This window comes from Anguilla anguilla, chromosome 1, assembly GCF_013347855.1.
Source record: "Anguilla anguilla isolate fAngAng1 chromosome 1, fAngAng1.pri, whole genome shotgun sequence".
NCBI lineage: Eukaryota > Metazoa > Chordata > Actinopteri > Anguilliformes > Anguillidae > Anguilla > Anguilla anguilla.
In genome coordinates, this window is record NC_049201.1 from 51,920,709 (window position 1) to 51,934,129 (window position 13,421).

The 13,421-nt window shown below is 41.8% G+C and overlaps 1 long non-coding RNA gene across 2 annotated transcripts; it reads right to left on the minus strand.

Annotated features, from left to right (window-relative positions):
• Positions 1-519: 519 nt before the first annotated feature.
• On the minus strand, positions 520-13,368 carry LOC118223679. 2 transcript variants are annotated; one of them, XR_004764479.1, is made up of 4 exons: positions 13,281-13,368; positions 2,100-2,329; positions 1,296-1,399; positions 520-1,042 (listed from the first exon to the last, which is right to left on the minus strand). It is a non-coding gene; the product is annotated as an uncharacterized LOC118223679 (long non-coding RNA). The 2 variants fall into 2 exon arrangements; XR_004764478.1 differs by lacking the exon at positions 520-1,042 and having other exon boundaries at positions 1,186-1,399.
• Positions 13,369-13,421: the final 53 nt, after the last annotated feature.

Sequence of the window (13,421 nt, forward strand, 5' to 3'; positions counted from 1 at the left end):
GAGCCGCTCAGGCAGGTATTCCTGACCGAAGAGTAAACAAAGAGAGCCATTGTCATTCAGCATATGGGGCACACTGGGACACAAGATGCCTTCTGAAAAAAGAGATAAGGAAGCGATAAGAAATAGCAAACATGACAGATGTTTTAAAAGCATCGCCTCGTGTTAAAGGGAGCTTTAGCTTGTCATTTTCAGTAATACTTTAGGCTGGATATCTACCTGCAGTTATCTCGGAATGAAAATGTTCAAAATCATTTTTCTCCAAATGTGTATTTCACCAAAAGATTTTCTGTCTGGACCATGTTCCTTCTTCCCAAACACCACTACACTATCACATTCTCTCAAATATGCATCCTTAAAATAAGTGGAAAATATTATTATGGTGAAAAAGAGCAGCCAGTTTTTCTAATGCGTAAAAACATGATATGGATTGATGAAAAAGACATGGGCAATAACACTTATTTTCAAATAAAATCATGTATTAATTTTTTATAGCAGTCTGGTCTGAATGTCACAGTGGAATTGAAGGCATCCTCTGTCATTGAACCAGAATCAGAGTTAAAAGGTACAAACCAACTGTCAGTCAAAACAGTCAAATTAACCTACCCAGGTATTTTATGGCAAGACACACTTATGTTTTCTGACATTCTAGTCAAGATACTACTTTGTAAAAAATAGAAATCAATTAAGAAGGAACTACCATGAATTTAATACAACTCAGTTACAGACCACTACAGTTTATTTATTTCATAATTGTTAAATATCCATATGCACACATACTGTATGACTTAGATGAACTCAGGTAAGTTAAGGTGTTGTTGCAATGACAACGTCTCCTACTCCCACTTTTCCAAGGTAGCGCTCAGCATAAGTTCATACACACCCTCAAATGACAGCCTGAATATCAAAACTGAATTGCTGGCAAAATGTTCTGCTTTAGCTTTATTTAGCCTGATTACATCTCTGGCACCAGTTTCATAAATTGTCATTAGCAGTTTGTTAGTACATAGTTTGTTTGCGTTCCACAACAACTTTGAACTGCAACCTGAAATTACACAAATACACTCAATGAATATGACACAGTACAAAAACAGGAAATGGTTTTTGCTTCACCTTTCATGACACTCTATATGTTTTTTAGTAGAGTATAAGTAAATATAGCATTCTTCAAAAAAACAGTACCTCCTCCTGTCTCAGTATTGGGACACACCACACCCAGTGAATCATGGGGAAAGCTTCTATGATTGGCTGGAGAGCCCAGGGCCCGGAGTGACAGACGCAGAGGAGAAAAAGCTGACCTCCAGTTGTTCGGTGCGGTCGCCCCCAGACGTGATAGATGAGCGAAATGCTGGCCGAGGCCCAGCGTGCGGTTATTTGATACGCCTCCCACATCCCTGCAGAACTATAAAGACGTTGAAAAACAAAATATGTGACATTCCACCTCGATGGAGCAGGATGGGAATGGAGATATTTTTTTTTCTCTTTTTAATTTACAACCAGTGCAAACACTGGCTCGTAAATGAGAACTGGCAAGACAAAAAAACATGTTTCTGCTGCACATTTATTTTATTTTTTTAAATCACTCAGCCGTAGTAGAAATCTTTTTCTGTGAAACGTACAACTGTTCAATGAGCACTTAACATATCTGCAATACTAAAATTGCCATGTTCACTTTTTTTGTAAGAAAAAAACTATGGAATAGATCTTTTAGTTTACAAATGTCACAAATGCAAGACACTGGCCCAGAGTGATTCAGCATTTGTTCTTTAACCTGCTATTAACATAGTTTCTTTCACTCACAATTAAATAACATATCTTCTGTTTTTTTCTTCAAAACTCTGGTTGACAAATTCAACAATCACTAAAATTAACTTGCCAAACTGTGTTTTAAAATAAATGTGTGTATTTACTTATGAGTCAAAATTAAGCACAAATGTTTATTAAGGAAAATCACTTCTCTAGACCTTTTCTTCTATCGAATCTAAGAAGCCTGCCATCTGTTGGTGGACAGTGGTAAGACAGTTTGCGTCAAAGGAAGATGGCGGGAAAAAAAAGACTCAAAAGGGGGTGGGGGGGGGGGGGTCTTATTTTCATTCACATACCTGCAGTGGCTGGGGTTCGGCGTGTGTCAGAAATCATGTTTAACGTTTGTAATGCTGTGAGAAGTCTGTGTCACGGCCTCTGAAAGGAGCCCTCCCTCCCGCCCGCCTTCGCACGCGTCACGCTGGGCGAGCCTTGATTGGCACGTCTTGCATGCCTAATTGACTCCTGAAGGAAGACTATGGCACCATCCTGGGCTTGCCAGGAGAGAGGCCCCAGGCAATTCTGGGAACTTCAATGAAACAGGAAAACAAAAGGGAGGAAAGGGAGGAAAAATAAAAACTCCTCACAGTAAACATCCTGGGTTTACACTCACCTGTGGGCTTCAGAATCACTTTGGCCATACTGTTTATTTATTTATTTATTTATTCATTCATTTTTGCATATGCCTCATTTTTAAAATCACTATTTTGCTCGTCCATCCAACAGCAATATAAGAAACTTAGAGGTTTTTGGATACACTATTCTGGTTGATACAGGAGTGATATGCAGCATGGATATTTTTAAAAATGCATTTACACTGTATGCATTCTTTTAAATTCAATTAACAAAAAAAGGTGTCGACACAATTTAGCCTTTTCCTGTTGTAGAAGTAGGGTGAAGCGTGATTGCAATAGAGGAAGGTATATTACAAGTAAAGAAATTAGGCTGGGCCTAGCTCTGTCCGTCGTACGCTCGATACCCAGAACAATCAGGCTCTAACTGCACATCACAGTGACAAAGATGCACCTCTCTTCCACCTATCTGTATTGATCTCCCATCCTCTCTAAATGACCCCGTTAACCACAGCCCCCAGGCACTTTACCGCGTTGAAACCCACTTAGCAATAAAACTGCAGCTTCCCCTTTTAAAACACCGCCACGTTTCGCGGGGTGTGAAATAACTCAACCCCTCCCAGAGCGATGAGATCATTAGGAACGTATGACTCCTTATCTAAACAATGAGCATCATTGAAAAATCGATTCCGATGTGATTTTTTTTTTTTTTTTTTGCACGTCCTTTATTTATGTTTTTGTTTATTTTCGCGTGTGACACGCAGGTGTCAGCAGAGGAGATAGCATCTCCAGGTCTTTTCTCAGAAAGCACTGCTGATGCTGCACTGCACTGCAGTAAAGAATAATGGCAGCCAATCAACACTGCTGTAGGGTGGACAAAAGGTGCAATTCTTGGCTTCACCACTACAGATTATGGCACTGTGGAGTTCTGATGATAGTATGCTAAGTATCATCAATAGAAATCATTTGAAAGGAATTGTCTCTAATTATTAATACTTCATGAATAAATATCAACAAAACAGCTTCACTTTATGCTGACTTATTGCAAACAGAAACGTATTTCTCTTTTATAATAGCCTATTTTTAATATCACTAGTTCTGTCCTGCTTGTCTATCTCAGTGTTTTAACAATTTTCTAAATGCTTGCCATAGAATTTCTGGAGTTTTAAGAATTTCTGCAGATTCTTTTGTAGCAATATATCATATCAGTGTGTACAATCACAATCTAAACATATTCAAAAAATGTGTAATAATAACAAGCTTATCTTAACAGGCCTGAAAAAGGGCGCAAATGTTAACAGCGTCATAAGCCTTTTAAACGAATTAGGGGGTGACTCAATCACGCCTCAAACCAAACTGACTTAACTGTTCAATATATTTAAGGTTATAATATATTCAATTCATTCAAAAAGAAAAGACGTTTAGTAATAACTCAAACATTAAATAAAGAACATCAAGTGGTCAGTCCAAAATATGCCATTAACATGAGAAAAGCCCAATCATAAACAAGAGTACTGTGTACCGTGTACCTTACACAATACTGTGCATATCATTGCATTGTTTTGTGTTTCTGAATTTCAGGTATGCTCTGTCGTAGCTTCGAGTTGCAAACAGGTTTAACAGAAGTCATTTTCAATCCCGGTTCGGGTAAACTGTAGGTGAACATTATTCCATTTCTTACAGGACACTGGCTGCTGAAAGGATGGGGTTGGAATTTTTGTCAACCTTGCTGGGTGCAGAAGAACTTTCATTAAAGAAGGAGATTTAGTGCGCTGGAAAAGACAGATGAAAGAGTTAGAGGCTAATTATCAGGAAATTGAAAAAAGATGGATGTACTGCGGAGACTACAATTAGTGAAGCGCTGGATATCAAAGACTTATCAAGTGTAAGTGAGTGGCTGTCTGAAGTGGGGCTACAATTAAGGCTTTTGTGGATGATCCATAATAAAAAAAATAGTCCTCATTCAAAATAAATCCTTTTGAGTTTCAAATTGACTAAGCCGACAGACAACAGATAGACATGACAGCCTGTGCACCAATGAGATACAGTTTGAAATGGTGGCCTATTTTTGTTAAAAGAGAAACACATTTGGTGTCATGGGCCCCAGCATCTACTCTAATACCTGAATAAGACTTATGGTTCATTTTAATTTCAGTTTGAAATGGTCTGACCAGTCTGTGTGTACATTTTTAGGCCTTAATCTCAAGGACACAAGCACCTTATTGATTCTTGAGCTGTTGACTTACAGTATGGAAGTGAATTTATTTTTTAATGGATGTATATAGTTTATTATCATCTCTGAATGATATGAGCGACCCCACCCCCACACACACACATACACAGACACCATTCGCCCATTCTGTCATTCTATCCTGGTTCATTACTTCACAGATTCCATTGCTTAACAGATGCAGGTTGCACTGAAACACAAATGGGTCACTCTGGGGAAGTGCAATTGTGTGTGTGTGTGTGTGTGTGCGCATTTGTGCGGCGCTCAGAGGGTGAAGACTGTTATGGTAATATGAAGCCGGCTGTTGTCCAAAATCACAGTATTTCTGAATGAGGGCAATATTCGAATAATCAGGAATTTAAAACGTGAAAAGGATTTTAGAAATGTCAGCAAAGGGCCTGGGTGTCACACCCATGTTTGTTTTATCTCGCCCTGATCTCAGGGCCTCCCCTGACGGCTCTGTCCTCAGAGGCCCCGTGCATATGGATGAGGGAGATGGAGTCGTCTCTTTTGGGTGAAGTCCCGCGCGTGGCTCGCTGTCAGGAACACGCTTTGGCAGGGAGCCATCCGGAAGGTGCCTTTAGCTTCGTGCGTCCAGGCCGCGCACGACACCATGCATCTCACTTAACCCGCGCGTTAGCCGCGCGCCGAAACTCGGGCGCGAACCGAACTGACTCGAGCGTGGGACGACCACGACACAGCCCCCCCCAACATATGACCGCCGCTCGTGAGCCTTTCCTCTCCAGGACGAGCTGTATATCCACTGAATGACAAGGGGCAGCCAAATTTACCATCTGGCTGATTTTTATGTTGTTATTAATATGCATATAAAATACTGTTTCTCGGTTCACTTACAAAAAAAAAAAAAAAACTGCCTGTGGTTAACAATGGAGGGGGGAAAAAAACAAGTTTTGAAGGCAAACTCTCGCATTTGCAGTGCATTTAGAACAAAGCTCTTCGGGGACTGGGAGTCTTTAGTAAAGGACTTGCGTTTTATTAGTAGAACGATATAAAACATGACAAAACAACTACTGTAAGAAGCTGAGAGATTTTCATAGTCTCACAGGGATTTGTATGTAGGGCATGTGTTATCCTCCTCTCTGTTTTTTCTCTGTTGTGAAATGCTGGCAGGGTGATCTGAGGATAGGGGGCGCTGTAGCACAGAAAGGGAAGAGAAGAGCAGTATGTTCCCTGGTCTGCGTAAACTGTGTTGCCACTTCATGCTCAGAACTGGATGTCTGAAACCACAGACACATTAGAAGGGGAAAGATACCCGAATGAAAAAGCAGTTTGCCCATATGGCAAAGAATCAAATATGAGCATATTTACACATGGTATATATATTGAAATATATATCACATGCATATTGAAATCATCAAAATCTCCATAAAATTAATGGATATACAGTCTGCATTATGTTCAAATATATGTCATTTATGTTTGCATACTGCACATTTAAAATATTCTTTCATGTTTGGATTTTCTATGTTTAATACACCTTACTTAAGGGAGGTTGAGAGTCACACAGGCTGGTGTGACATATTGCAGCAAACACATTATGCTTCTCAGTGCCAGAGTGTTCACAAAGTAATTTCACAGCATACAACACATGCTGAAGTCTTATTTTAAATTCAGCGCAATGCACCTGGGTGCTTTGGTAATTTTGTTAAAGTCCCTATGTTTTTTTTTTGCAAAATTAAATCAAGTACAAGTGTTTCACTTAAAAAAGGTTTTCATTACTTTCCATATATGTTTTTCACCAAGTTTACATCCCACAGAGAAGTGGGCTGGTTTTTAGTAATGTCAAGTAACGTTCAACGCCCACACTGATATATTTTCTCTGTATGTGCGATGCATTTTAAATATTGGGTATGCAACACAGACAGCCATGACATGTGAATGCTAGCAGTAGTTGCAGGTGTTCTTTCCTCAGAATACTCTTCCATCCCATCACAACACAAAACATGCGGGACACGGTGAGATGGGCGCGCGCAGAGCTGAGTGGGCACAACACAGAACAGGAAGTGATCTCATTCCCGCCAAAGGGAAAGGTACAGACGCTCGATATTAAGGCCCGCCGTTTGTGGCACGGATCTCTCAGAACGTCTCCGCTCGCTCTCAGCCTACGAGCTCGTTAAGGAGACGAGCGGAGCCGAGGCGTGAATTAGACCGATGACAGGCCGAGTTTTTTTACACGCCACGATGTGACAGTTTGCCCTCCGCGAAACGTGTAAGGCGTAATTTAGCGGAGGCTCAGAGCCAGGCCTTGCCTGGAGAAGCGGCGTGATGAAGCAGACAAAGGCAGGGAGGGAGGGAGGGAGGGAGGGAGGGAGGGAGGGAGGCCGTGGATCCGGGGCGGAAAGCGGGGGTTGGCGAGGGGAGGGGTGGGGGGGAGGGGGGGTTTGGGGGTTTGGGTAATGAAGCTGGACCAGAAGTGTTTGCTTTCTGCTGTTTGAAATCAAACATCTGATCCTCATCAGCGGTGACAGCTTTAATGCCTGTCCTCTCTGACAAATTTTTAGCCAATGAGGAATGCAAACAGAGCTCCGCGGCGCTTCACGAGTGCCAGTCACGTGACGGCGAGCCGGCGGGCGGCTGGGAGCGGGCCCTCCTAATAAAACACCGTGCCAGTAAACACACGACGGCAGGAACGCGGGGCGATTCTGCGGCCGGCGGAAAGAGGAAGGGTCCGGACTGCGCGCTGCAAAGCCAGCCGCTCGGCAGACATCACGCTTAACCTCTCCTCTCAGACGCTGCGCACGGTTTACAGCTGCGACTGCTGCAGTAAACGCTGTCTGTTCAGCTGAACTTGTGCAAACATCCTGTTTTTTAATAAGGGACCACTTGTTTTATTTCATATTTACATTCCATTACAGTTTAACTGTATTTCCAATGCATGTATTTCCACTTTTCACATTCAAAAATCCTAGAATATATAAATCTAACATTAGCAGATAATTCACGATAAATACTGTTTGTACATGCCAGAATTACTTTTCATGTATTGACCAGTATTGAAATATATTTAATACAATACTACAATTTAAGCATCAGTGCACCTGTATTAAATCTTGACAGTTATATATGTGTGCGTGCACGCACGTGTCTCTCTGTGTGTGTGTGTGTGTGTATGCGTACATACAGCCATGTGTGTTTGTGTGCGAACATATGCAGATCTGCGTTCGAGGAAAGTCGGTCAAGGTATCTGTTCACTGCATAGCAGCACCAGCCCTCATAGTTTATAGTAACAGATGTTGCATCAACAAAAGCCTAGGCTGTATTATTTGACAATTAAAAACAATGCAGGTGATAACCGAATGCAATTATCCCATTAACTCTGACAAAATCAATAAGTCTGAACACAGATCAGTCTGTTGTCCATAATTTATCGCACTCTTCACAGCATGGTGAGAGCCAAAATCAAATATACTATGGAGGGATTTTGTTTCCCTTCCAAAATATCAATTAGGATGACATCCATTTATTTACATACTACTATTCTTTTATCTAGTAAGTTCACACTTTGCATTTTACTCCAGGGTATAGGGATTTAGTGGACCTCCAAAGTCCATCCAATTCACCTAAAATACAAACTCTGAGAATATTGCTATAATTTATGTATTCTTCGCTGTCATCCCAGAGCTGAGAATGAAGCTCTGGTCACACCATAGCAACATTCCCATACCACTAACAGGCCATGCATCTGAATAAAGGCCACTATGCAATCCAGCTAATCACATTATGCCACTTTTCACCAACAAAGCAATTAGGAAGCACTTGCCATAGGTGGGTGTTTTCAGTGTTTTTCTCACTCCAAGGTAAATTTTCAGTAGCATTCTAATAGAAACATTTCTTATTTGGACTGCACACGCCATTTTTGCTGGTCTTTACGCAATTGCGTTTGATCATTCCAAAGACACTGTGTCAGGTGATACACCGGCACCTCTCTCTGCTTAGCTTGGTACACTTTAGGTTTCCTTCAATACAACAAGTGGCTGCTGTCAACGCTGTGTTTGCAGAAGTCCGTCAATTTTTACATCTCTATTAATGGATATTTCACCCCTCGCCTGATTACGTGTAACTGAATAGAAGTTAATTTAGTGAGGACTTTCCCTTCCTCCTGGTTGTCACGGTGATAATACTGTGTAGATCGCTATTGTTCAACTGTTATCACTTTCCCTCCCCTATCTGCCTAAATGTGAGTTTGCTGGCTAACTGGTCCTGAGAAACTCGGATTACCATAGAGATTTGGATCCGGGTGCATGCTGGCCCCCCTAAAGTAAGACTCATCTGCTCTCTGTCTCCCCATAACCAAGGCGGGTGTGGGGGTGGAGGGTGCGAGTGGTGGGGGAGGTGACTGTCAGAGACTCCCCGCCAGCTTCTAACAGTTACTGTCCTCCAGTGGGTTGGCTTCTCATCTGTGATCTATAGGGTGATGCTGACAGTAGATATTCTGGCAGCAGTAAAGGTGGCCTGATTGGGAGAATAATTACAGTATGCAAATGAGTGTGATTCCTCCGCTGGCCTTTTATGGATGACTCCATTGTGCCATCCATCAGAGGCACACATTTCTGCAGGGTGGAGAGAAGCAGATTTAAAGAGACAGGGGAGGAAACGGTGGGCCCCTAAAGCTGGGTTATCCACCCTTAACACAAACACACACACACACACACACAAGCGTTTGTGACTGTACCCATACACCCCTGCACGTGTAAACCTGCTCTACCAGCAACAAACTTTCACCTTTTTCATTAGTCGTCTTCAACCTTATCGTTATAGCACACATACATACACACACTCACTCATCTACTCTAGAAACACCAAAGTTTAAACTTATTCTTCTACATCTGCAATCCTTCATCCTTATAAACATCAACTTCCTCCCCAGAATTATCACTGTTGTTATCATTATCATCTTCTGCTTTAAGCAAGCTCATCATCTTCATTAGTAACAGATACAGGACTTGGGAGAGACAAGGGAGAAAGGCCTTCATATTTTCCTGATTATACCAGCAGTGCACCATTTTACATTTCATTTCCCATTTTCCTGCACTCCCTAATCATATCACCAGACTGCAACCACCTTCTCACTTTCCTCCGTTCGTAGGCTTACAAAAGGGCAAGGGGGGTTAACATATTCAGAGTACAATGGAGTATGTGACACAGATTATTCTAAGTACTCAAAATTGAGTTAATAAAGGTGGGTAGATTAAAATGTCCCTGCACTGTTAGTGAATTGCACTCCTGTGACTACTTTCACAGACTCCCCAAGCTCTTAAACATGTACCAAAAATGGTATGTTCTTGAGTCCAACCTCTATTCCCCCCCCCTGCTCTGTCAAGGTTTGGTAGAGTCCGGCCCAGAAGGAATGTTAACCCACAAACCTGGTGCCTGTCACTGCTCCTCATCACATCCCTGGTAATTAAAATCTGACTGATTTATTGACTGACACCAACAATTCCCAACCCGGTTTTTATGACATTCATACCTCCCTGGGCTAATTTTTTTTCAAGCAGCCTTTATAGACAGAGTAGGAGGAGGAGGAGGAGGAGGAGGGGGGTGGGGGGGGCGGATGAGACAAATGCACTAACTCTCGTTTTGTGAAAAAACATACGCACGCTCATACACGCACCAGCCCTTGTCCCTTTCTTTAAACAATCGCTCTCACGGGTGCGTGCGCCCATACGTACGCGCGGGTCCGCAGACGCGCGCAAAATATATCGCGCATAGATTACTCATGAAAGAAGCAACATGCGGGATAAATGCCATTGTCTTGTCAGCTGTCCCCGGGCGGGGAAAAAAAAAGCTTTCATCATGGTTTTGTCTCCGCTCCGGCTAACTCGCACGTGCTTCCTGTCCACCTGCCACATCGTGCGCTTAACCTGAGGAGTTCCTAGCATGGCGGCTCATCCGAATAACGGCTCTGCACTGTTTCACTGCAAAGTGGAATGGAAATGGAAGGCCAAACTAATTAAGAAAGGCAAAAAGAAGGCAAGGCACACCAACAAAATGAATTGTGGGTAATCTGTTGACCTTGCCACAGCTCGGCACAATATGGGTACATCAGCTGCTTTGTGTTGAGGATAAAAAAATTGATGCTGGAGCTGCACGTAGCAGTAGGAAAGTAATGTGCCCCCCCCCCCAACCCCCCACCTCCCTTCCTGTGGAGATACCAGCACGTTTATATAACAAAAATTGCTAACCTGTAGTATCTACAGCAAACTTTTGATTGCCTTCGATCCGCGATTGTTTCTTTCAACCTATGTTGTGTTGTCACACTAGATTAAACTCTTCAGTCGAAATGAAAATGATGACTCAAGCCAGTGTTCATCAATATTCTAAATGGTGCGTCAGTAGACAGTGAGGTCATACCTCAAGGTCAAGCTGAGGTCAAGCATTCCTAGTTGACGTCTCCTACATGCAATTTGAAAAATGAGGACTCCAACTTTGACCTGTTTTTAGAAGAGTCTGGGTGCTTGTTTTCAACGCTCAAGCACTTAAATATTAAGAAGAAAAATCCTGGTGTATTCTCACCCTCTTAATCCATGACAGCTGGCAGAGAATGCTAGACTTGTTTTAGTATAGTTTGGCAAAGACCCTTCCAAGTCTTTAATAGTACTAATACAATTTTTAAGTGCATCTGACAAATAACAGATTCTGAATAGCTATGTCTAGTGATTAATTATCCACCCTGTTTGTGCTTAATGGACCTATCATTTTAATGATAATGATGCACTTAATAAGCATCTGTCTGAAATGCATATACAGTGTAAAATGGCCCCAAAAATTGCACATTGATATGCTATGTTAAAATCATTAAGGTGTTAACAGTTGTCAAATGGCCCAGGAAAGCATGTCTGGTAATACCATCATTACTGAAAAAAAATGTACATGCACGTACATACATAGAGGGGTGGCGTTAAACTTGCTAGGAAATGCCTTTTGCGAGTGCACATTCTTCCTGTTCTTCAGGGGAGCGGATCGAACTGCGCGATACGAAACGTCTGCCTTCTTCCCTCAGCCCGCCCAAATATTATGCATGCGCAACTGAAGTTTCCAACTCTGTGAGGTATTCCGTTAAACATTTTCTGTTTTAAACAGATCTGAGTGGATGCGAGGGGGTGGGGGGTGGGGGGAAGAAAAGGGGTTTACAGACTCTACAGACGTGAGGTCTGTCAGAAATGACAGCTTGGCATGCACAGGCACTCCTCATCTCTCCAGACATCTCTGCATACACAATGTCTACCTCAGGTGATACAGATGGAGAAGTCAAAGACGGGAGATACCTTACAAGGCAGTTTGGAAGGAAACATAAATATTTCATCAAAACTGCATTTACACACACAAACAAACAAAAAGAAGAGTGTCTAGAATGTGCCTGAGGTCTCTTTCTCGCTCACTCTCTATGTCTCTTTTTCTCCGTCTCTCTCTCGCTCGCTCTAAAGAAATATAATTTGAAAAGAGCTGATGACAATGCCACTCTCACAATAAATATTCTTGCAAGTTGAAATATGTAGAGTTCATTGTTGTCCAAAATGAGGTGTGTGCTCTCCTACAGCACAAATTGTAGTGGCCTCCTCGTTCCACTAGTTTTACAAGGGCCCGATACAGTATATCCCAGCACAAAGTCCTGCATATGAATGCAGACTGTTCATGTTCCGTTCACCCTTCTTCTCCTAAATCAGGTCAGAGTACAGTATGGTAAATTCTGCAAGTCAGACGAACAAGTTCATAGACAGGCAATGATTCAACCCATCTACCAGATTATATGTGATATACTTGCAGTGCCCTTTACAGTGAATAGAAGCTGAGCACTTCACAAAAAAATAGAAAGGTCAAACTGCATTCCAATTCAATCACCAATTAACCAATATATTCACATAGTCAAATAAGACAACTTGAAAGCAAGTCAACCCTTAAATAGATACAGGACATGTTGTGCTTAGGAGCAATCATTATTATTTTGGGGAAGACAAGGCTGAGGAATATTCACATAGAAATCATCAAATAGCTGACAGGACCCCACAAATGACAATCTGCTTGTGTCACCTGTCTTAAGTGAAGTCATTCAGCTCTGTTCAGAATATTCAAAATGGCCTGTTGTAGGTCAAAAGGCACAGAGCCTTTATGCAAATGTTATGTAAGCTAAAATAAAGTTTTACATACATAAAAATCCTTCTGTAGCGGAAAATATGTTTTATGAATTTGAAATGTAATTTAAAAAAACAATGTTTTGATTCAATCGTAATGCACACGCAGAAACAAGAGTAAATCCCCAAGCAGCGGTAGAACACGGAAGCAGCTAGCTGCCTTTGCCGTAAGCAACCATTAAATAAGCATGTCAAGCTCAGAACATGGAAGCTTTAATGACAATAATGCAAATCTGAGTTTTCTTGTGATGTAACGTGAAAACATCTTTGTTGGCACAGCGAACAGTCGTCCCAAGACCTCACATCAACTTGCTAAGAACACAACTCCCTCAAGTTGTAGCGGTAAAAGGCCTTTCTTAAAATGTTTCTCTTTTTTTTGGTCTTCCGATGAAAACTCAACTCAGTTTTGAGTTCTGCTTCTGCTTTTGCGAATTTTAATGTTGCTGTATCCCCCACGGTCTTATTTTTAAAGTTAAATGTGTAGCCTACCTATAAATGTTCAGTTTGTTTATTTGTTCACATACGCACCTGTGGTGAAAGCCTTCTCCTTTGAATTTCCGCTTTGAAGAGGAAGAATCTTTTCAGGAGCCCTGGATTACGAATGTGTTTGTTTTAGGTTTAACGAGCGGGTGTTGCCGTTTTCCCGTCTTCAACCCCCACGCCTCTCCA